Source organism: Pristiophorus japonicus, chromosome 6 (genome assembly GCF_044704955.1).
Source record: "Pristiophorus japonicus isolate sPriJap1 chromosome 6, sPriJap1.hap1, whole genome shotgun sequence".
Classification (NCBI taxonomy): Eukaryota; Metazoa; Chordata; class Chondrichthyes; family Pristiophoridae; genus Pristiophorus; species Pristiophorus japonicus.
The window spans coordinates 238,667,383-238,690,777 of record NC_091982.1 but is presented as its reverse complement, the minus strand read 5'-3'; the positions used below and the strand labels follow the sequence as shown (position 1 = coordinate 238,690,777).

The following is a 23,395-nucleotide window of genomic DNA, read 5'->3' as shown; positions in this document are numbered from 1 at the left end:
CCTGAGGTCGCTCCGTTCCCACCCACCCCTCCACCAAGTAGTGGAACAGGGCAGACTTTGGGCGGATCTCTGGGAACTTCTATGTTAATGAGGCCTTGCCCATATTCTCCAGTTCACCACCTGCACCTTACCCTACCCCCCTCCCCCCCCCCCTCCTTAAACTTGGAGCCTATGAGGATTAGTAGCACTTGCTTCATATTAAGTACAATTCTCATCATTTCCATGGTCATTCTTCAGTTGCGATTTCTCAGAACAACCAGTGAATAGAGAACAGCGATTTCTTCTTTATTTTACATGGAATAGAATGAACAGCACAGAAAGAGGCCGTTCAGCCCAACAGGTTCAACTGAGCAGGAAAAGCAGGAACTCCCAGCATAGGATGTCCCTGTCCATCACCTAAGCCACCACCTGATGTTGCTGGGCTCATAAGGGGCAGGCAGAGGTTCCGCCAAGTGTTGCAAACTATCCAGGATTGCCCTGGATTCTCCAGGAATTAGAAATTAATCTGCAGGACAATGCTGTGAGCAAAAACCTGGAGAGAAACATTAGGGGCATTAAACATATTCACTGTCGACCTGGCCAACATCCCCGGCATTGAAGCACTGATCACACTTGATCAGCTCCATTGGGCGGGCCACATAATTCGCATGCCAGACATGAGACTCCCAAAGCAAATGCTCTACTCAGAACTCCTACACGGCAAGTGAGCCAAAGGTGGGCAGAGGAAACGTTACAAGGGCACCCTCAAAGCCTCCCTGATAAAGTGCAACATCCCCACCGCCACCTGGAATTCCCTGGCCAAAGTCCGCCCTAACAGGAGGAAGTGGATCCGGGAGGGCGCTGAGCACCTCGAGTCCCATCGCTGAGAGCATGCATAGATCAAGTGCAGGCAGCGGAAAGAGCGTGCAACAAATGAGCCCCATCTACCCTTCCCTCAACGACTGTCTGTCCTACCTGTGACAGGGACTGTGGTTCCCGTATTAGACTGTTCAGCCACCTAAGGACTCAATTTTAGAGTGGAAGCAAGTCTTCCTCGATTCCGAGGGACTGCATATGATGATGATGATGACTTTCATCACACGACTGCAGCGGTTCAAGAAGGCGGCTCACCACCACCTTCTCAAGGGCAATTAGGGATTGGCAATAAAATGCTGACCTTGTCAGGGATGAATTTAAAAAAAATCATTTTCTCTGAACATTTATTAGTTATATAAATATTAGAGATGGGATTAAAAAGGCAAGCATCATCCAATTGCTTTCCAACTGGTATGGGAAGGCGGGTCGCCGTGAGGATGGATGTATCGAGTGACAGGGCAGGAGGCCATGTGATGAAACCTCTAGGAATATGTCCAGCCAGGAATTGGCAACCCCAGTTCTGTCCCTTTCAAGGCCAAGTGTAGAATCCCCAAAATGGTGGCGATCCGACCCAACTGGGTCCTGGCCGGTTTATGGTGGGTTCCACCGAACTGCTGATAAACCTAGTTCATTCATGGGTGCTGCCTGCTCCTGACCCTCATTGACCCTCCACTGAAGACCTATCGAAGTGCCTTGCACCATAAGCAACAGAAGCTCCATTCTTCCAAGTTGGCCTGGGTCCATCTCAGCCCGATTATCGATATCCAGACCAATTTGCAGACAAGAACAGATACGGACTGAGCCTACCCAATCCTCTGGTAAATCTAGTGCCCTGTTTTCTACCCTGAATGTGGGATGAGCCCCGGAGTTAGCTGACCAGTATCATCTCAACATTCTTCTCCCTCCCCAATAAATTTTGTCCCACTTAGATACAGGTAAAATCTCGAACTGATCTGACAACAACAAGTACTTGCATTTATACCTTTAACGTAGTAAAAACCATTGCAGGCCACTTCACAGGAACGTTATCAGACAAATTTGACACCGAGCCACATAAAGGGATATTAGGACAGGTGGTCAAAGAGATAGGCTTTAAAGGACAATTTAAAGGAGGAGAGAGAGGCGGAAAGGTTTAGGGAGGAAATTCCAGAGCTTAGGGCCGAGGCAGCTGAAGACACGGCCGGCAATGGTGAAGCAAAGCAAATCGGGGTGCACAAGAGCCCAGAATTAGAGGAGCACGGAGATCTTGGAGGGTTGTAGGGTTGGAAGAGATTACAGAGATAGAGAGGGTTTCAACTTCCCCTACCTCCCAATGTTCAGAGGCCATTAAACTACAACTTGAAATTTTGAGATCTAGGCATGGAGTTTCACTTGCCGGGAACGTATATCAGGAATTCTGGCATAGAAACATAGAAAATAGGAGCAGTAGTAGGCCATTCAGCCCTTCAAGTCTACACCGCCATTCAATATGATCATGCTGATCCTCTATCTCAACAGCATATTTTCGCTTTTTCCCCATACCCCTTGATGCCTTTTGTGTCTAGAAATCTATCTATCGTTAAATATATTCAGTGACTTGGCCTCCACAGCCTTCTGTGGTAGAGAATTCCACAGGTTCACCACCCTCTGAGTGAAAACATTTCTCCTCATCTCGGTCCTAAATTTCCGACCCTGTATCCTGAGACTGTGACCCCTTGTTCTAGACTTCCCAGCCCCGAGGAAACATCCTCCCCGCATCCAGTCTGTCCAACCCCAGTCAGAATTTTATACGTTTCAATGAGATCTCCTCTCATTCTTCTAAACTCCAGTGAATACAGGCCTAGTTGACCCAATCTCTCCTCATACGACAGTCCTGCCATCCCAGGAATCAGTCTGGTGAACCTTCGCTGCACTCCCTCTATGGCAGTATATCCTTTCTTCGGTAAGGAGGCCAAAACTGCACAAAATACTCCAGGTGCGGTCTCACCAAGGCCCTGTATAACTGTATAACATGGAGGCCTGGGGGTCCCAGCAGGACTTTCCATCCGTTAATGAATAAAAAAATCCAGTGACTAAGGATCCAACATCCTGCCACGTGCTCTAATTCCTCACACCCACCCCGAAGTCACCGTATTTCAAACAGTTCATAGTTCTGTTCTGCGTAAGATCGGCTGCGTCTCTCTGGGACTCCCTCGATATCAACGTGGTCGGGTCTCACTCATATAAGCCTGTCAGCGACGGCCAAGGGTCATCTTGTTGTCAGCGAGGTGAAGCACTGCTCCGCGGGCGTGTTCTCTGACTGCGGATGACTGGGAGTTAAATAAGACTGCTCCTTTGTTGCCCTGTTCGCTCACTGTTAGACATGCGCTCGCGTCACATCTGGGAGATGTTGATGGCGCTCCTATGAATGACAGCACACGAGTACAGACGCGTCTTTGTCAGAGTGGACCGCAGCAATCCATTACAAACGGTGCCATGGGATCCTTGCCTCGATCATGAAGTAGTCGTTTGTTGTTACAAAGTTCATCGCTGGGGGAGCTGAACTCTTGTCAACTTTTAACAGAACGTCAACCAGTACCAAGAAGGGGAGGGAACTGATTTAATGCATCTGTCAAAATAGTGGGCTGGGGAACATGGCACAAATATATTCAATGTTTGTATAAGAATATTCCCACAATTTATTCTCACCTTTTCTAATCTGACTGAGTAACAGCAACAACATCTTGTACTGATTTAGTGCCTTTAACATAATAAAATGTCCCAAGGTGCTTCACAGCACTGTTATAAGACAAAACAAAATACATTTGACACGATCCACATACGAAGAAATTAGGCAGATGACCAAAAGCTTGGTCAAAGAGGTACATGTTAAGGAGCATCTTAAAGGAGGAAAGAGAGGTCGAGAGGAGAGGTTTAGGGAGTGGGTTCCAGAGCTTAAGGCCCAGGCAGCTGAAGGCACGTCCACCGATGGTTGAGTGATTATAATCAGGGATGCTCAAGAGGGCAGAATTTGAGGAACGCAGACACTTCGGAGGGGTTAGTAACATAGAAGAAACAGAGAAATGTACAGCGCAGAAGGAGGCCATTTCGGCCCATCGTGTCCACGCCTTGGTCAGCAACCCTAAAGGTTACATATAAACCTATGAACAATGACGGAAAGGCAAAGAGCACCCAGCCCAAACTGTCCGCCTCACACAACTGTGACACCCCATATACTGAAACATTCTGCACTCCACCCCAACCGGAGCCATGTGATCTCCTGGGAGAGGCAAAAACCAGATAAAAACCCAGGCCAATTTAGGGAGAAAAAATCTGGAAAAATTCCTCTCCAGGCGATCGAAACTAGTCGAGGAAATCACCCTGGCCGTATTCGATTCCCTACAGTACTTGCCATTATATCTGCGCCGTCCAACAAAAGATCTTTCAGTCTAATCCCAATACTAGCTCTAGGTCCGTAACCCTGCAGGTTATGGCACTTTAAGTGCCCATCCAACCATCTCTTAAAAGTGGTGAGGGTTTTTGCATCCACCACGCTTCCAGGCAGCGAGTTCCAGATTCCCACAACCCTCTGCGTAAAGAAGCCCCCCCCAGGGTTGTGGGGCTGAAAGAGATTACAGAAATAGGGAGGGGCGATGCCATGGAGGGATTTGTAATTAAGGATGAGAATTTCGTAATCGAGGCGTTACTTAACCGGGAGCCAATGTAGGTCGGCGAGCACAGGAGTAATGGGTGAGCAGGACTTGATGAGAGTTAGGACATGGGCAGGTTTGAGATGATGTCAGAATTTTAAGATATAAAACAAAATTTACAATCTCATAAACCTAGAGAATTCAGATGTCATCTGGGATCCAAAATTAGATTAAAATGGTTTACAACCTTATTACCCGAATGTCCAAATTGGGGCCTGTGAGGATCCATGACTCCCCCCTAAAAAAGACTGGCATCTTCATGACCTCAGGCCGTCCCAAAGCGCTTTACAGCCAATGAAGTATTTTTTGAAGTGTTGTCACTGTTGTAATGTAGGAAACCCGGGAGCCATTTTGCACACAGCAAGCTCCCACAAACAGCAGTGTGATAATGACCAGATAATATTTTTTTAGTGATATTGGTTGAGTTAATCAATATTGGCCCAAGTCACCAGGAAGAACTCCCCTACTCTTCTTCAAAATAGTGCCACGTGATCTTTTAGTGCCAAGTGAGAGAGCAGACGGTGCCTCGGTTTAACGTCTCATCCGAAAGACGGCACCTCCAACAGTGCAGCACTCCCTCAGCAATGCACTGAGAGTGTCTGCATAGACAAATGTCGAGAGTGGGACTATGATCCCAGAACCCTCACGACTCAGAGATGAGAGTGCTACCAACTAAGCCACGGCTGACACCAAGCCCTGGCTTAATTCTAATTACACTGATGGGGCTTATTTGCCTGGGAATACATGTTGGAAATTTGGGCCTGGAGGCCAATGAGTCGAACAGGATTTTCCAGTCATTAATGGAGAGGAAATCCTGTGGAACCCTAAGACATGGCACCTGAGTTCCCAGTGTGTGCTGCGATTGGGAATGTCTGGGCTTGGGTTGCTTGGGCACAGCGAATTCAGGATAATCGATTGGGCGGAGAACTGTACAGCCAAAACCTGAGGACATCCCAAAGTGTTTTACAGCCAATGAAGTACTTTTGGAGTGCAGTCACTGTTGTACTGTAGGAAACGCCGCAGCCAATTTACGCACAGCAAGCTCCCACGAACAGCAATGTGATAATGAGGGATAATCTATTTTAGTGATGTTGATTGAGGTATAAATATTAGCTAGGACACCAGGGATAACTCCGCTGCTCTTCTTCGAAAGAGTGCCATGGGATCTTTTACATCCACCTGAAGGGACCTCGGTTTAACGTCATCCAAAAGACGGCACTCCCTCAGTACTCGACTGGGGAATCTGCCTGAATATTTGTGTTCAAGCCTCTGAACTCACAACTTTCTAACTCAGTGGGGAGAATGAGTAAGAGTAAGAATTTAAACTTGTTAGAGGAATTCACGATCCTGCCCTACGCTCAAAGGAATTGTGGGTCAGAGTCAGTGCGACAACATGGTTGCCTGGAGTGTCTGCGGTGCTTCGCTCAGATGACGGAATTAGCCCTTACATAAGGTGCCTGAAGCTTCATGGTATGCAGCTTGTGATCCTAAACTCCTTTACCACAGTTTGTTTTCAGTCGTGTCGACTGCAAAACTGCTGAAAAGAGTCGGGGAGGGACAAAATGGAAGCATGTCCTTGTATGGGTTGAATGGATGACAATTGGCTGAGGGTGAGATGGCATTAGGCTCATGTGGCTGCCACGTGGAGTTGGGGGCTATATAATAAAAACTGCCCTAAGAGGCGAGGGCAGAACAGGAGCAAAGAACATGGGGTTTCAACACACGATCACCTGTTTTCAAAAGGATTGAGGTAATTTCCATCTTTTGCACTTACTCCCTTGTTACTGTTTATAACTAATTGTACTTGATCATTAAAATTATTGATGTCTCTGCTTGGGCACAGCGAAGTCAGGAAAATCTGGTGAGGGCAGAACTGCCTTAAGGGAGCTATCACATTAGTTTTCTTGTCAAACTGATCTAGACCTATGTGGCGAAGATGAACAGACCATTCTACCCTACATCAAGATCATCCAAAACTCGGCAGCCCATGTGCTAACTCGCATCAAGTCCCGCTCCCATCACCCCCTCTACTTTCTGACCCACATTGGCTCCCGGTTAAGCAACGCCTCGATTTCAAAATTCTCATCGTATTTACAAATCCCTCCATGGCCCTTGCCCCTCCCTACCTCTGTAATCTCCTTCAACCTCACAACCTCACAACCCCGCAAGATGTCTGCACTCCTCTAATTCTGCCCTCTTGAGCATCCCTGATTATAATCGCTCAACCATCGGTGGCCGTACTTCCAGCTGCCTCGGCCCCAAGCTCTGGAACTCCCTCCTTAAACCTCTCCGCCTCTCTTTCCTCCTTCAGGACGCTCCTTAAAACCTACCTCTTTGACCAAGCTTTTGGTCACCTGCCATCATTTTTTCTTATCTAGCTCGATGTCAAATTTATTTTTTTGTCTTATAATACTCCTGTGAAGCACGTTGGGACGTTTTACTATGTTAAAGGCGCTATATAAATACAAGTTGTTGTTGTTGTTGTTTGGTCACCCCTGCACCGTGCAATCAATAATTCTTCCTGTGCTCACTCTCAATCAAATGGAAACCACCCCGATGGAACTGGGACCGTACTGAAGAGTTCAAGACGACTGTCCTGTCAGTATTATTAAACTAATAGTGTTAAGGGACACTATAAAAAGCTTGTTGTCTCTTGATCAGCTCCGCTGGGCAGGCCACATTGTTCGCATGCCAGACGCGAAACTCCTAAAGCAAGCGCTGTACTCGGAGCTCCTTCACGGCAAACGAGCCAAAGGTGGGCAGAGGAAACGTTACAGGGACACCCTCAAAGCCTCCCTGATAAAGTGCAACATCCCCACCTGGGAGTCCCTGGCCAAAGACCATCCTAAGTGGAGGAATTTCATCCGGGAGGGCGCTGAGCACCTCGAGTCTCATCGCCGAGAGCATGCAGAAATCAAGCGCAGGCAGCGGAAAGTGCGTGCAGCAAACCAGTCCCACTCACCCTTACTCTCAACGACTATCTGTCCCACCTGTGGCAGGGACTGTGGTTCCCGTAGTGAACTGTTCAGCCAGCTAAGGACTAATCTTAAGAGTGGAAGCAAGTCTTCCTCGATTCCGAGGGACTGCCTATGATGATGTTGATGATGTTGTCCACCCTTTCACTTCCATCACCGGCAGCTTCCTCGACCTCTGACAGACTCCTTTAAAATCCCACCCCTTGCTCTGCTTTGTTGATCTTTCCATTACATAACGACATCGTTTTTTTTTAAAAACTGTGTAACCAAGCAGGCACTTGATAACCTTCACCCACATGGATTTCATCTTTGGGAGCAGAAATTTGAGTCATGCAGCCACTGAATTAGGAGCGTATTTCTACAAGAGCCCTGATGACATTCGTCAGTACACACAATGGGCCCAGTTTTTTTTTTGGAGCAACTTGATTTTTCTGGAGTATCTTAAAAATCCCCATTTTGCACATTTAATTCTTGCCAGTGTAAGTGAGTTAATTAGGAATTTTTTTTAGCTTAGTTTTTTTTCAAAAGTTACCAGCCACCTACACCCGTTTTGGCCATTTAGGCCAGTTTGGACAGTTAATAGTTGCTCCAAACTAACTTCGGCCAGCGTATGTGGCCACTTGTGGCCGCACAGAAAACCCTTGCAGAGAGCTAAGAAATTAGCGCAGGTAGGTACATCGGAGGCCAGCAGAACTTAATGACTTGACTAAAGAATGTGAATAGGATCAAACAGCTGTACAGGACCGACAAACTTCACAAATTTAATTTACTATGTGACAGAAGCATTCATGGAAGCTTAAACTACAAAAATAAAAGAAGTAAAGAGACAAAACATATTTACATAATTATTTTCAAAATATCCAAATAAAAAATAGAAGTACCTCCTGCTCGTAGGAAAGTATTTTCATCAACAGGGTTAAGGAAAGTCTTGAGTAAGCTCATTAAAATTACTGGCTACACAGTTATCACACGCTCCCCCCACCCCCATCAAAACTCTCCTCTCTCCTCCGCGCCCCCTCTCAAATCAAAACTCTTCCCCCGCCCAATCAAAAGTCTCCCCACACCAACCTGTTTCTTGTAGCCCTCAACGCGGGAAGACAGCGGGCCGACCTGTGCAGCAGGCCACGTGGCCTGGGATAGGGGCGGGATGCGTTGCGTCCCACGCTGCAGGCACGCATCATCATAATCATGGGAGGAGCTACTGCGCATGCGCAAACGTTCTAGTGCGCATGTGGACAGCTGCCGGTACTCTTTTAGGCGAAGGGCCCTAGCTCCGCCCCCACAATGGACTCGCCACGCCGCGCCAAGCCCCGGGAGAGTCAGCAGTGGGGCCAGAATCCCAAGACATCTTTTAGGCGCCGTTTGGATCGTAGGAACACGTGAGATGCGCCGAAAAAACGGGAGGGCCAAAGTTGGGCCCAGAGACTGCACATTTTGCAATCGCATAGCTCAGCCCTTGATATCACAACGCTCACCCTTGAGCACATGGTTGATTGGTCACGATCGACACTCAGCATTCGGGCAACGTAACACTGAAATTCCTACCACCGCACCGACTCCCCCTCCCCCGCAGGCCCCCTCAAATCGAACCCGACAACTAGCTATCGCTGACATAGCCATATAATACAGGCATTCAACTGCAAAGTTAATGAGCCGCGAAAAGGTAATTTTAACCTAACTTGCTGGACGGGAATCCCACGGGATCGGCGGGAATCCCACGGGATCAGGTTGAACGCTGGCTCTACACCCTGCCCAATATTGCTCTCCATCAGCTTCAATGCTGGGTAATCTCAGGCCAAGGTGTAGAACCAGAAGTCCAGCCAACTAATCTCCAATGTTGACATGAGTTCCATTACAAAGCGACTGGTAAAGAAACAGGCCAATTTAGCCGAACCCATCCACCAATGGCTGGTTCAGGATAAAATTGCCTCTATTTCTGTACTCGCCAGTTGGCCATTGCTGGCCCCATTCCATTTTTTAATGGAACCCATGTCAGCATTATAGATTAGATTGTACAGGTGGATGAAATAAAATGGATATGGGACCTGGCTGGCGCAACGTGATCAGAACTCTTTGCTGGTGTGGAGGGTAAATAGGCCGAATGGCCTGTTTCTGTGTTGTAACTTCGAACTGTTTCTGTGCAGCAGTGGGAGTGGACAACCTCTGATCATGAATGTGACATCCTCCGGCATTTGTCTCCAACTTTCTAACTTACGTTAATCCTGAAGACATCAGCTGGGAGTGCACTCATATCCGAGTCACAGAGCTGTGGGTTCTGCACCAGCTTGAGAGCACTTAATCCAGGCTGGCACTTTCAAAGAGGAAGAAAGAGCCAGCTGCATCTGTGTCGTGTGGACCACAGCCAAGCGATCTCCTGTCTTTCTTTCTATTTCCCTCTTCACAACCTGCCTGGCTACAGGAATTTCCCCGCGTATTCTCTTGTGGGATAGCCAGAGAATCGTGCAAGGAGCAAGGCTATCCCAGGATTTCATCATCATCATAGGCAGTCCCTCGGATTCGAGGAAGACTTGCTTCCACTCTTAAAATGAGTTCTTAGGTGGCTGAACAGTCCAATACGAGAACCCACAGTCCATGTCACAGGTGGGACAGATAGTTGTTGAGGGAAAGGGAGGGTGGGACAGATTTGCCGCACGCTCTTTCCGCTGCCTGCACTTGGTTTCTGCACGCTCTCGGCGATGAGACGCGAGATGCTCAGCACCCTCCCGGATGAAATTCCTCCGCTTAGGGCGGTCTTTGGCCAGGGACTCCCAGGTGTCAGTGGGGATATAGCACATTATCAGGGAGGCTTTGAGGGTGTCCCTGTAACATTTCCTCTGCCCACCTTTGGCTCGTTTGTCGTGAAGGAGTTCCGTGTACAGTGCTTGCTTTGGGAGTCTCGTGTCTGGCATGATTCATGGTTTAGGCGGAAGTTCTCTATTGACATGATCGAGGGATTTCACGAATTCTGGGTAGCCATGCCTCCATTGTGATCCCTTTGGTTTCTCTTGCTCTCCAGCGACATAAGGCAAGAGGAATGCTGGGAATTATCAGTACGGTAAACATGCTTGAGAGACTGTGATCGCTCATGTCAGGTTCCTGTGGATTGGTTGGTAGGGCTGGAACCCACAGCTATCGGACTCGCATGTGAGTCTGCTACCAGCTGATCCAGGCTGATGTCTTCAGGATTCATGTAAATTAGAAAGTTGGATACAAATTCAGGATGATTTCACTATCTGGAGGAAGGCTTCAGTCAAAAGCGACAGTGATTGGATATGGGATGTCTGGCAACAGTCTATAGATTGCAAACATTTTTGCTACTGAGATAGTTATGCCCTATAGAATTATAGATACAGAAGGAGGCCATTCGGCCCATCATACATGGGCAGGCTCTTTGAAAGAGCGATCTACTTAGTCCCACTCCCCTGCTGTTTTTCCCATAGCCCTGAATTTTTTTTCCGTTTCAGGTATTTATGTAATTCCCTTTTGAAAGTTACTGTTGAATCTGCTTCCACCGCCCTTTCAGGTGCATTCCAGATCGTAACAACTCGCTGCATAAAAAAAATTCTCCTCATCTCCCCCTCTGGTTCTTTTGCCAATTATTTTCTATCTGTGTCCTTTGGTTACCAAACCATCAGCCAACGGAAACCGTTTCTCCTTATTTACTCAATCAAAACTCTTCATAATTGTGAAGACCTTTATTAAATCTCCCCTTGACCATCTCTGATCTAAGGAGAACAATCCCAGTTTCGCCAATCTCTCCACATCACTGAAGTAACCTGACTGTAAAAGAGATGGTGTTAACATCGGCCCTTCCAACCCAATGCAATATAGAGAAAAGAACGACTTGGCTTTATACAGCACCTTTCTCGTTCTCTGGCGTCCCAAAGCGCTTTACAACCAATGAAATACTTCTTTTCAAATGCAGTCACTGCTGTAATGTGGGAAAAGCAACAGCCAATTTGCGCACAGCAAGCGCCCACAAACAGCAATGTGATAATGACCCAGATAATCTATTTTCAGTTGATTGAAGGATAAATATTGGCCCGGGCACTGGGGATAACTCCCCTGCTCTCCTTCGAAATAGTGCCATGGGATCTTTTACGCCCACCTGCACCTGAGACAGCGGACAAGGCCTCGGTTTAACGTCTCATCTGAAAGACATCTTTAAAGTAAACTGATGCCTGTCTTTCTGAAGATAAATATGAAATAAATCTGTGTCGGTGATGCAGCAAACCCCAGTGCCTCGGAAGCCAATTAGCTCTTCTGAAAGGGGTGGGTACTTGGGGACAATCAGCAACTTGGGAAATTTGAATCGACCCCCTGTGTGATCTGAAAATCTTTGAGTGATCTGGTTTTGGTAAAGTTAGTTATGGAGGTAACCAAATTGGAATGTGAAAGCGAGAGGTGCGAGACACAAACACCACATGATGTTTTCCCTGACCAGGACATCAACAACTTCACGGCAGCAAGCCCGGAATGTTCTACATCACCAGTCTGGCCAAGGTTAACCCCGTCCACACCAGCACCTCTTTATAAGGCACAGGTAAAAGAAGCATTCCAAATCCTAACCAATCATTGCGGTAAAAAAGTTTTTCCTCATGTCACTTCTGGTTCTTTTGCCAATCGCCTTAAACCTGTGCCTTCTGATGACTCCTCAGCCATCGGAAAGAGTTTCACTTTATTTACTCTGTCGAAATCCTTCGTGATTTTAAACACTTTTTAAAAATCAAATCTCCTCTTCGCCTTGCTATTATACAAGCAATGGCAGCATCTATTCTGTGGACAGGAAGATCTCACAAACAGCAGTGAGATGGATAATCTATTTTAGTTGCTGCGTGTTGAAGGAGGTGCGTTGGTCAGGACACCTGCTTGCTGGATCTCGATGAGCCCCAGGGGATCTGGGAGGTCCACCTGAACCAGGCCTCGGTTTAACAACTCAACCAAAAGACGGCAGCTCCAACAACATCAATTTGCAGCTTTCCCCCAGTACTGAGCTGGAGTGCCGTCCTAGCTCATGTGCTCGAGCGAGGGGCTTGTCCCCACAATCTTTTGATTCAGAGGCTAGGTACCAACAAACTGACACTGGACACCAGCCACGACCAACTGGGATGTAATAGGAGCTGCCATCCTTTTGCTGGAGAGCTGCAAATGTCAGGATCAGCACCAATCGGCACTTGCTCCCAATTTATAGTCCGAGTTGTTCAACAGGAGGATCTAAATCATCCATACAATTTTGTCCATGCCAGGAGCATTAACACCCTTTATGTGACTATCAGTATTGCACAGGCCGCTGACATGGGCAGAAATGAAGGCTCACAAACACAATTACAGCCCACGGACCAATGTGGAAAGCTATCGGGTATCAAGGAGAGAGCTCAGAGCCATTGATCTCTCTGGGGTTGTGCCGGCGATGATCAACTTGACCTTTCTGACATCTTCTCCATTAAATTAGCCTCATGACTCAACTCCCAGAAGCCATCACTCTCCACCACAGCCACGTCAAGGCAAAATCATTTACAGGATGGCTCGGGGGGGGGGACAATTTTAATCTGGCCCCGCCCGTCGAAAAGCTGGTGGTATTTTTATACCCGAGCCCACTTTCACTCTCCATTGAAGTCATCGGAGTCCAATATTGGGCGGGGTCTAAAACCGACGTTCCACCCGTGTGATTCTCGCCCGCTGAGTTTGATTAAAATTACCCCCAAAATGACTTTCTCAGGTTTAAAGTAACCCAGCCCCCTTTTCAAAAGTCAACATTACAAGTATTTGGGTTCATTTTCGTTAGTTGAATGGCTGAGTGTGTCATGTACAACGCAAAAATGATTTCATCCGTCTGTGGCTCAGTGGGTAGCTTTCTTGCATCTGAGCCAGAAGGATGTGGGTTCAAATCCCGCTCCAGAGACTTGAGCACAAAAATCGAGGCTGACACTCCTAGTGCAGTGCTGAGGAAGTGCTTCACTGTCAGTGGTGGCATCACTCAGAATGTTATTTTCATTCCCAAGTTGTGGACAAGGTCAGCATTTATTGCCCTTGAGCAGCTGCAAGGCTATTTCAGAATCAAACATGTTGCTGTGGGTCTGGAGTCACATATAGACCAGGTCAGGGCAGCAGATTTTCCTTCCCTAAAGGACATTAGTGAACACGATAAATTTTTACAGCAATCTATAGTTTAACAATTTTATTTTTAAATTCCAGATTTAAATTGTGGGATTTGAACTCATGTCCCGACTTCATTACCCCAGGCCTTTGGATTACTAGTGCAGTAATATAGCCACTATGCTACCATTCCCTTATGAGATGAAATATTAAACCGAGGCTCTCCAAGGACTTGAGCACAAAAAATCTAGGCCGACACTCCAGTGCAGTGTTGAGGGAGTGCCGTACTGTCGGAGGTGCCGTCTTTCGGATGAGACGTTAAGCTGAGGCCCAACCTGCTGACTCAAGTAGACACAAAATATCCCATGGACACTATTTCGAAGAAGAGCAGGGGAGTTATCCCTGGTGTCCTGGCCAATATTTATCCCCCAACCAACTAGAAACAGATTATCTGGTCATTATCACATTGCTGTGTGTGGGAGCTTGTTGTGCACAAATTGGCTGCTGCGTTTCCTACATCACAACAGTGACTGCACTCCAAAAGTACTTCATTGGCCTACTAAGTTTATGAAAGGCGCTATATAAATGCAAGTCTTTCTGTTCTTTCTTTTGGTCAAGGGTTTCCAGGTAAGCTTAATTCTTGGATTGGTCACAACAACCAACGTTTAAAAAGCACTGTCTGGTTGGATGCATTCTTGGAGGTTTTATCACATGACTTCTCACCTCCAACTACCCCACCCCCACCCCCCGCCAACCCTCCAGTCAAACAGCCCCCTCTTCCCAATCTCCAATATTTTTAGATCTACTAAGTAAAAGTGTTGATATAATTTTTTTTTTAAAAACACCCAATTTTTGAATGCCCCTATGATTTTTCTCCTGGTTTTTCCTCACAGTGGTGTTCCGGAGATTAATCTTTAGTTCCTGGAGACTCCAGGACAAACTTGGAGGATTGGCAACCCAAGTCACAGGGGCGTCTGATCTTGTCCTCGTGCAGCAGTCCCACACAGGAGCTACTGAACAGCAATCAAGAGGGGCTGATTTTAACTCTTCCTCTGTTAGGGATGTTGAAGCTTTTGCAAAAATTAAAAACAATAATTTCTCAGGGCCAAGTTATGTGAACAGTGAGTCATGAACTCTTTCCCTGCGCTCCCATAAGAACATAAGGAAGAGGAGCAGGAGTAGACCATACGGCCCCTCGAGCCCGTTTCGCCATTCAATAAGATCATGGCTGATCTGATCTTGGCCTCGATTCCACTTCCCCGCCCGCTCCCCATAACCCTTGACTCCCTTCTAGTTCAAGAATCTATCTATCTCAGCCTTGAATATATTCAATGACCCAGCCTCCACAGCTCTCTGGGGTGGAGAATTCCAAAGATTCACGACACTCTGAGAGAAGAAATTCCTCATCATCTCCGTCTTAAATGGACGACCCCTTATACTGAAACGATGCCCCCCAGTTCTAGATTCCTCTACGAGGGGAAACATTCTCTCTGCATCTACCCTGTCAAGGCCCCTCAGAATCTGAGTCACTATCACTTTAATGACAGTGAAACCACTTCATTCAAATCATGCTTACAAAACAACATGATCCACACAGCACACTGTGACCTGAGAGTACCTCATGGATAAGGCTCAGGTTGCCAATCTGAGTTTCATTGCCCCTGGAGTCTCCAGGAATCGAAGATTAATCTCCTGGACACGGCTGTGAACAATCCAGGGAAGAAAAAAAAATAGGGGGACATTAAAAAAAAAATGACGTGTTTCTTTTCATTTTCTTCAAATGCTTTCGCTTATTAATTAGAAAAATATTTGAGGTGGTAAAAATAGGCTATTTGACTGACAGTCATTCATCATCCAATCAGGAAACAAAGAGACTGTTTGCTTTCCTATCAGTGTGGGAAGGAGGATGGGCGTGTTGGGCGACCAATGGCTGGAGTGTGGGGGCGGGTCGCAAGGTGTCAGAAGGTCATGTGATCAAACTGCCAGAAATATGTCCAAGCAGAATTGGCAAACCCACTTCAGAGTCATGTTTATAATCACACAAGAACGGAGCCAGATCCCAATCCCAGTTCAATCCACCAGCCTAGCAATTACTGTCTGCAATACCAGCACACAAGCGCTTAACACCTTATCTAATAATAAACCTTCATCAAAATACTGGAGGGTGGAACGTTATTGGAACACCTAAGCCTTTGTCTGCTAATAATCCCAAAGGAATCTCTCGGCTATGGAGATGTGGCCGTTCGTTACAGAGTGCCACACATCAGAAAAGGCCAGATTCCTAAAGCCAGGTGAATGATGGTCAGTCCTATTTAGGAATACCATCTCTGGCTGCAGTTAATCCTTCTTCACATGACCCCTCTCCCTCCAGCTGCCCTGCCCCCAATCCCCCTTCCCATTGGTCACTCAACATGCCCATTCTTGCGGCTCAACGCCTTCCCACAGCCAATTGGAAAGCGATTTGAGTCTTCATTATCCGATTGGATGGTTCTTGACTGTCGGCCAAATGGCCTTTTCTTTCCGAACTCCAAAATTTTTATAACTAGTAAGCGAAAGTGTTGAAGGAAAATTTTTTTTTTTTTTACATTTCCACTGATTTTTGCTCCCAGCAGTGTCCTGGAGATAAAGCCAGGCCAATCCTGGAGGGTTGTTAGCCCTATTCCTATTGATGAAGAAGCAATAGGTCCACAAAGAGGTACTGATGTTGAGATGTCACAGGAGGATATGGCTTCAAAGCTTAAAACAAATTACCACTGACTCATAAATCATTTATTTCCCTTGTTAGGGAATAGCAGCCCACTTGATCGGCACCCCATCCACCACCTTCAAAATTCACTCCCTCCACCACCGGCGCAACGTGGCTGCAGTGTGTACCGTCTACAAAGTGCACTGCAGCAACTCGCCAAGGCTTCTTCGACAGCACCTCTCAAACCCTCGACTACCACCACCATCCCCACCGACACTTGGGAGTCCCTGGCCAAAGACCGCCCTAAGTGGAGGAAGTGCATCCGGGATGGCGCTGAGCACCTCGAGTCTCATTGCCGAGAGCATGCAGAAATCAAGCGCAGGCAGAGGAAAGTGCGTGCGGCAAACCTGTCCCATCCATCCCTTCCTTCAATGACTATCTGTCCCACCTGTGACAGAGACTGTAATTCTCGTATTGAACTGTTCAGTCACCTAAGAACTCATTTTTAGAGTGGAAGCAAGTCTTCCTCGATTCCGAGGGACTGCCTATGATGATAAAGCGGAGAAGGACAAGGGTAGCGGATTCATGGGAACATCACCACTTCCATATTCCCCTCAAAGTCACACACCATTCTGACTTGGAAATATATTGCCGTTCCTTTATCGCCAAAATCCTGGAACTCCCTCCCTAACAGCACTGTTGGAGCGCCTTCACCACACGGACTATAGCGGTTCAAGGCGGCGGCTCACCACCACCTTCTCAAGTGCAATTAGGGATGGGCAATAAATGCTGGCCTTGTTAGCGACGCCCACATCTCAGGAATGAATAAAGAAAAAAGTCAGTGTGTTGCTGGGGCTGGCTCATCAAAGGAATAGATCAGAGGCAAACCGCCACAGCCCTGGTGGAATACATTCCAAGATGAGTAATGTGGATTCCTTTTCGCTGTTGAGTATAAACACAGCTTAATGAATTACCAGTAAGGAGATCACTTGTTTTGAGATTATTTTGACTTCAGTTCTCATAATGACTGAAAATGAGTGGCAGACCTCAAATGTTAAACACCTCCTGCACTTTTCTCACCTGTTTCCAAAGAGAGAATTTCTGGTGCATGGTGTGTGTGGAATAATTTGGTTTATTGGGGGGCAGGGTGGGTAAGGGAGCTGTGTGTAATTACAGAACATTTAATTAATTCCATTCTTGAATTGAGAAAGAGACAGGCATTGCACAGTTAAGGCAAGTGCATGCATCCAGTGTCCACAAATCCTCGTCTCAAGTCATTTACCGTAATATAAGTGGAGTACGAAATAAGTAAAAAAAAATACAAATGCTGGAAGTCTGAAAAAAAAAGGAATATGTGTGACGTTAGTCAGGATCTGATTGTTTAATCTTTCAGGTGAAACCCTTCAGCTGTACCATTCTGTGAGAGGTCCTACCTCATAATTATGAGGGGTTCGGATAGAGTAGATCGGGAGAAACCGTTTCGGATGGCAGGAGGGTCGGTAACCAGAGGACCCAGAATTAAAATAATTGGCAAAAGAACGAGGGGGGAGATGAGGAGAACATTTTTGTAGATGGACCATCTGAAGGGTCGTTGGTGGTTAAGCAGATTCAATAGTAACCTGCAAAAGGAAATTGGATCTCGACTTAAAAAGGAAAAATTTGCAGGACGATGATTGAATAAAATCATAGAGCAAAAAACAGGAGGCCATTGGGCCATGTAAGGAGATATTAGGACAGGTGGTCAAAGGTCTTTAATTTTTCAGAGAGCTGGCACAGGCACGATGGGCCCAATAGCCTCCATTTTTTCACTGTATGATTTTATTCTATGATAAATATCGTGCTCTTTCAGATACTGATGGGCCTGCTGTGCATTCGCGGCACATTCTGCCGACGAAGAGGGAGTCGGGCTAATTGCCGTTTTATTTGTGCCCTGCTCTGATCTTGGTCCAATCCACGGCCTGTAGCAGGGATTCAGGGATCCTTTAATGCATGGGGTGGACAATGACACCGCAGCCCTCTGAGAGCTGAAAGCTGGGACTCAGCATTCTGCTCGTCTTGCTTCAGTGAACGTTAAGTGTTCGTGACACTGAATTCCAGGCGTGATCCCAGAGCAGGTGGCAGAATTCCAAATGTTTTTCTCCATGAATATTAAATCTGTTCCACGGCAAACCCGTCTTGGTGGGCTCTTTGTTGGGTGGGAGGGGTGGGGGACGACAATCAACTGAAGTCTGGTGCAGGGGGCATGAGTTTAGCGGCTGCATCATCATCATCTTCATAGGCAGTCCCTCGAAATCGAGGAAGACTTGCTTCCACTCCAAATGTGAGTTCTTAGGTGGCTGAACAGTCCAATACGGGAATTACAGTCTGTCACAGGTGGGGCAGACAGTGGTTGAAGGAAAGGGTGGGTGGGGAGTATGGTTTGCCGCACGCTCTTTCCGCTGCCCGCACTTGATTTGTGCATGCTCTCGGCGACGAGACTCGAGGTGCTCAGCGACCTCCCGGATGGGGCGGTCTTTGGCCAGGGACTCCCAGGTGCCGGTGGGGTGCAGTTGGACTGTGGCAGCCTCGGAAACTAGGTGAACCGACTTGCATTTCTGTAGGGCCTTTAACGTAGTAATAACATCCCCCAGGGTGCTTCGGAGGAGCGATCTGACACCGAGCCATATAAGGAGATATTAGGACAGGTGACCACAGCTCTTTAAAATTATGAAAGGTTTTGATAGAGTGGATGCAGAGAGTGTTTCCACTTGTGGGGAAGAGCATAACCAGAGGCCATCAATATAAGAGAGTCACCAAGAAATCCAATAGGAAATTCAGGAGAAATCTTTACCCAAAGAGTGGTGAGAATGTGGAACTCTCTACCACAGGGAGTGGTTGAGGCAAATAGTATCGATGCATTTAAGGGGAGGATAGACAAGCATATGAGAGAGAAGGGAATAGAGTGTTATGCTGATTGATTTAGATGAGGGAAGACGGGAGGAGGCTCGAGTGGAGCATAAACACCGGCATGGACTGGTTGGACCGAATGGCCTGTTTCTGTGCCGTGTATCCTATGCAACACTTATGTAGGTTTTAAGGAGTATCTAAGGAGGAGAGAGAGGTAGAGAGGTGTTCAGGTTTGGAGAGAGAGGTAGAGAGGCACAGAGATTTTGGGAGAGAAGTAGAGAGGTTTGGGGAGGGAGGGAAGCAAGATCCTGCAAATCTCCTGGGAGGACAGGCGCACCAACATCAGTGTCCTCGACCAGGTTAACATCCCCAGCATTGAAGCACTGACCACACTCGATCAGCTTCGCTGGACAGGCCACTTAGTTTTGCATGCCAGACACGGCATTCCCTAAGCAAATGCTTTATGCGGAGCTCCTTCACGGCAAATGAGCCAAAGGTGGGCAGCGGAAACGTTACAAGGACACCCTCAAAGCCTCCTTGGTAAAGTGCGACATCACCACTGACACCTGGGAGTCCCTGGTCGAAGACCGCCCTAATTGGAGGAAGTGCATCCGGGAGGGCTCTTCGAATCTCAACGCCGAGAGCATGAAGAGGTCAGGCGCAGGCAGCAAAGGAGCATGCGGAAAATCAGTCCCACCCACCCCTTCCCTCGACGAATGTCTGTCCCACCTGTGACAGAGTCCGTGGCTCTCGTATTGGACTGTTCAGCCACCAAAGAAATCATTTCAGGAGTGGAAGCAAGTCTTCCTCGATTCCGAGGGACTGCCTATGATGATGGTGAGAGAGGCGGAGAGGTTTGGGAAGAGAGTTCCAGAGTTTAGCGTTTCGGCAGCTGATGAAGAACAACATTTCAAAGGTCGAGATTGTCATTGTTTGCACACTGGGTTTAGGATCTTCTGGCAATCCCTTACTCTTATCAGTCTCTCACAGAGTGTCAGCTGAGAACAAGCAAAAGCTGCTGGCCCAGGGAAACAGGAATTTCCCTGAACTTGATTCCCATCGAAGAGTTAATAATGCTATAACATAGATATCTCAATTTAGCTTATTAAGGAGAGTAACAGGAGGGGAGAGGAAAGGAGTTGAGGATGGAGGGAGGAGGAGGGGAGATGAGGAGGAGGAGGGGAGAGGAGAGGAGGAGTAGGGGAGAGGAGTTGGGGAGGTGGGAGGATGGAAGGGCAGTAGAGGAGGAGGGGAAGGCGAGTGGAGGAGGAGGAGGGGAGGAAGACAGGAGGAGGAGGGGAGAGGAGAAGGAGGAGAGAGGAAGGGAGGGCGAGGGGAAAGGAGAGGAGGCGCAGAAGAGGAGGAGCAGAGGGGATGGAGGGAGGAGGAGAAGAGCAATGGAGGAGGGAGGATGGAGGAGGAGGAGGGAGGAGCAGAGGAGAGGGGAGCAGACTAGATTCTGTCAGGGGGCAGTCAGGATTTTGCAGTCCTATGATATAAATGAGGAGCCCAGAACCACAAAAGGCACTATGGCCGTGAGCTGCAGCGAGCTGCGATTGACTGACAGTGGCACTCAATGCAGCCATGTTCCCAGAGAATACATGGGCTCATTTTTAAACACGTTTTGGAACACCGTGTTCTGTGCAAGCCTTTAGGCAGTGATCAACTGCAGTCAGTCACCGTTCTATTCATCGCAGTTAATTATCGCATTCTGAATAACACCCACGGAATAAAGTGCTGGCACTAATGATCTGGATCGGGGAGGAGAATGCGTGATGGGGCATATTCAGTCTCACTTTCATTTCCCAGTAGTAATTAGTTGGATGCAGTAAGTCACAGAAGCCAGAGATTAAAATGCAATTCTTTTCTTCACCTGCAGCTTGTGTGTTTGCAACTGGCATTGTGTGGCCTGCTCTTATTTTTGCATATTGAATGCGTCAGTCAGACCCTTAGGTCTGTGCGATCCCTCCCTGCTCATGTCCAAACCTCCAGCGTTAAGGAATGCTAATCGCGCAATGCACGTACACTTGCTGCTGAAGGCATCAGACTGACAACTGAAAGAAACACAGGGCCCAGTAAGGATGGTGTGCTCACAGCCCAGAAGGGTTGCATTAATCTAGCAAGTCTGGATCGATCGCACAGAGTGATGTGCTCAGTGTGCAGCAAGATTTCACCACTGGTGGCGGGGAGGAACTCTCAGCACAGATCGCAGGTCGCAGGTCACCCACCTTCAGTGAACTTTGCAGAACAAAGGACCCACTGCCAAGAACGTCAACAGGCAACTTGACCACTGGGGTCAAGCCTATAAGGCAATGATTGACTAAAGTCGCTATTCATCATAGTGAGCCTAAACAGAGAGCTTAGTCTATACATGGACAGAAGCACACTGGTTACATTACTGGGCTAGTAATCCAAAGACTAATAAGAACATAAGACCTTAAGGAATAGGAACAGGAGTAGGCCATACGGCCCCTCGAGCCTGCTCCTCCATTCAATAAGATCATGGCTGATCTGATCATGGACTCAGGTCCACTTACCCGGCCACTCTCCATAACCCCTTATCCCTTTATCGTTTAAGAAACTGTCTATTTCTGTCTTAAATTTATTCAATATCCCAGCTTCCACAGCTCTCTGAGGCTGCAAATTCCACAGATTTACAATCCTCTGAGAGAAGAAATTTCTCCTCATCTCTGTTTTAAATGGGTGGCCCCTTATTCTAAGATCATGCCACGAGCAGGGTTGATGGGTGAACTGGACTTAGTGTGGGTTAGGACATGGGCAGCAGACTTTTGGATAACCTCAGGTTTATGGGAAGAATGCAGGATATGAAGGCTGGATCCAGCAGGCTAGTAGTTATGGGGGTACGGGACTAATAACTCTAGGTTGTTTCAATGACCGAACAATTCTCTGTTTAAAATAATTCTCCTCACCGCTCCCTTCATTCCTTTGCTGAAGATCTTAAATTTATGTCACTTAGTTACCGATTTACCAATAGCTATGCCCTATTTAATTTTTCAAAGCCCTAAAGTGACAGCCATGGCTCAGTGGATATCTCTTTTGCACCTGAGTCAGAGGGTTGCAGGTTCACAGTCCAACTCCAGGGATTGAGCATAAATATCTACGTAGACACTCCAGTACAGTGCTGAGGTAGTGCTGCACTGTCGGAGGTGCCATCTGTGGGACGAGGTGTTAAATCGACACCCCGTCTCAGGTGGAAGTAAATCATTTCATGGCGCTATTTTGAAGAGGATCTTGGTGTTTTGGCCTATACTTACCCCTCAAACATCAATAAAACTGATTGGTCATTTATCTCATTGCTGATTGTGTGCCACGTTTCCTATATTAGAATAGTGACTGCACTTCAAAACGTACTTTGTTGGCTGTAAAATGCTTTGGGATGTCTTGAGCTTATGAAAGGCGCTGTATAAATGCAAGTCTTTCTTTCATGCTGTGGAACGTCCCCATCATATCTCCTCTCAATCTTCCCTGTCCTGGTGAGGAGAGCCCACAGCTTCTGCTGGGTCTGTTTTCTTTGAAACAGAGGAGGCTGAGGGGAGATCTGATTGAGGTGTATCAAATTATGAGGGGCCTGGATAGAGTGGATAGGAAGGATCTGTTTTCCTTGGCAAAGGGGTCAGCAAAAAGGGGACATAGATTTAAAGTAATTGGGGCTAGGTTTAGAGGAGATATATGGGGAATGTCTTCACCCAGAGGGTGGTGGGGGTCTGGAACTCACTGCCTGAAAGTGTGGGAAAAGCAGAACCCCTCACTCCATTTAAAAATACTTGGATGTGCACTTGAAGTGCCGCAACCTACAGGGCTACAGACCAAAAGCTGCAAAGTGGGATTAGGCTGGATAGCTCTTGGTCGGCCAGCGCGGACACGATGGGCCGAAATGATCTCCTTCTGTGCTGTAAATTTCTATGATTCTATGAATACTGGTCTTTCAATATCAAGATTTTGATTTGAATCCAGCAGCTGCTCAGCTCTCTCAAACAGCTTTCAGGTTCAACGTTGAACAAATGCGTTTGGGCCACAATTGATCTGTTCTTCAGGAGGGTTGAGAGCAGCACACAATTCCTGCCCAGAATGTGTCATTAATTAACCGTGGGCATAAATCTCCCCACACAAACGGAGAGAGAAGGCACGGGGATGGAGAGGTCTGGGGAAATGCTACATCCACAAAGGAAAGAAAAAATAACTGTGGTATATTGGGCAATTTATTGTAC

General features: G+C 47.2%; 1 protein-coding gene across 18 annotated transcripts in view; it reads right to left on the bottom strand.

The window, feature by feature from the left end:
• The window catches only part of mbnl1 (muscleblind-like splicing regulator 1), a 367,597-nt gene that overhangs the window by 88,460 nt on the left and 255,742 nt on the right, over positions 1 to 23,395 (bottom strand). The window lies entirely within an intron of this gene.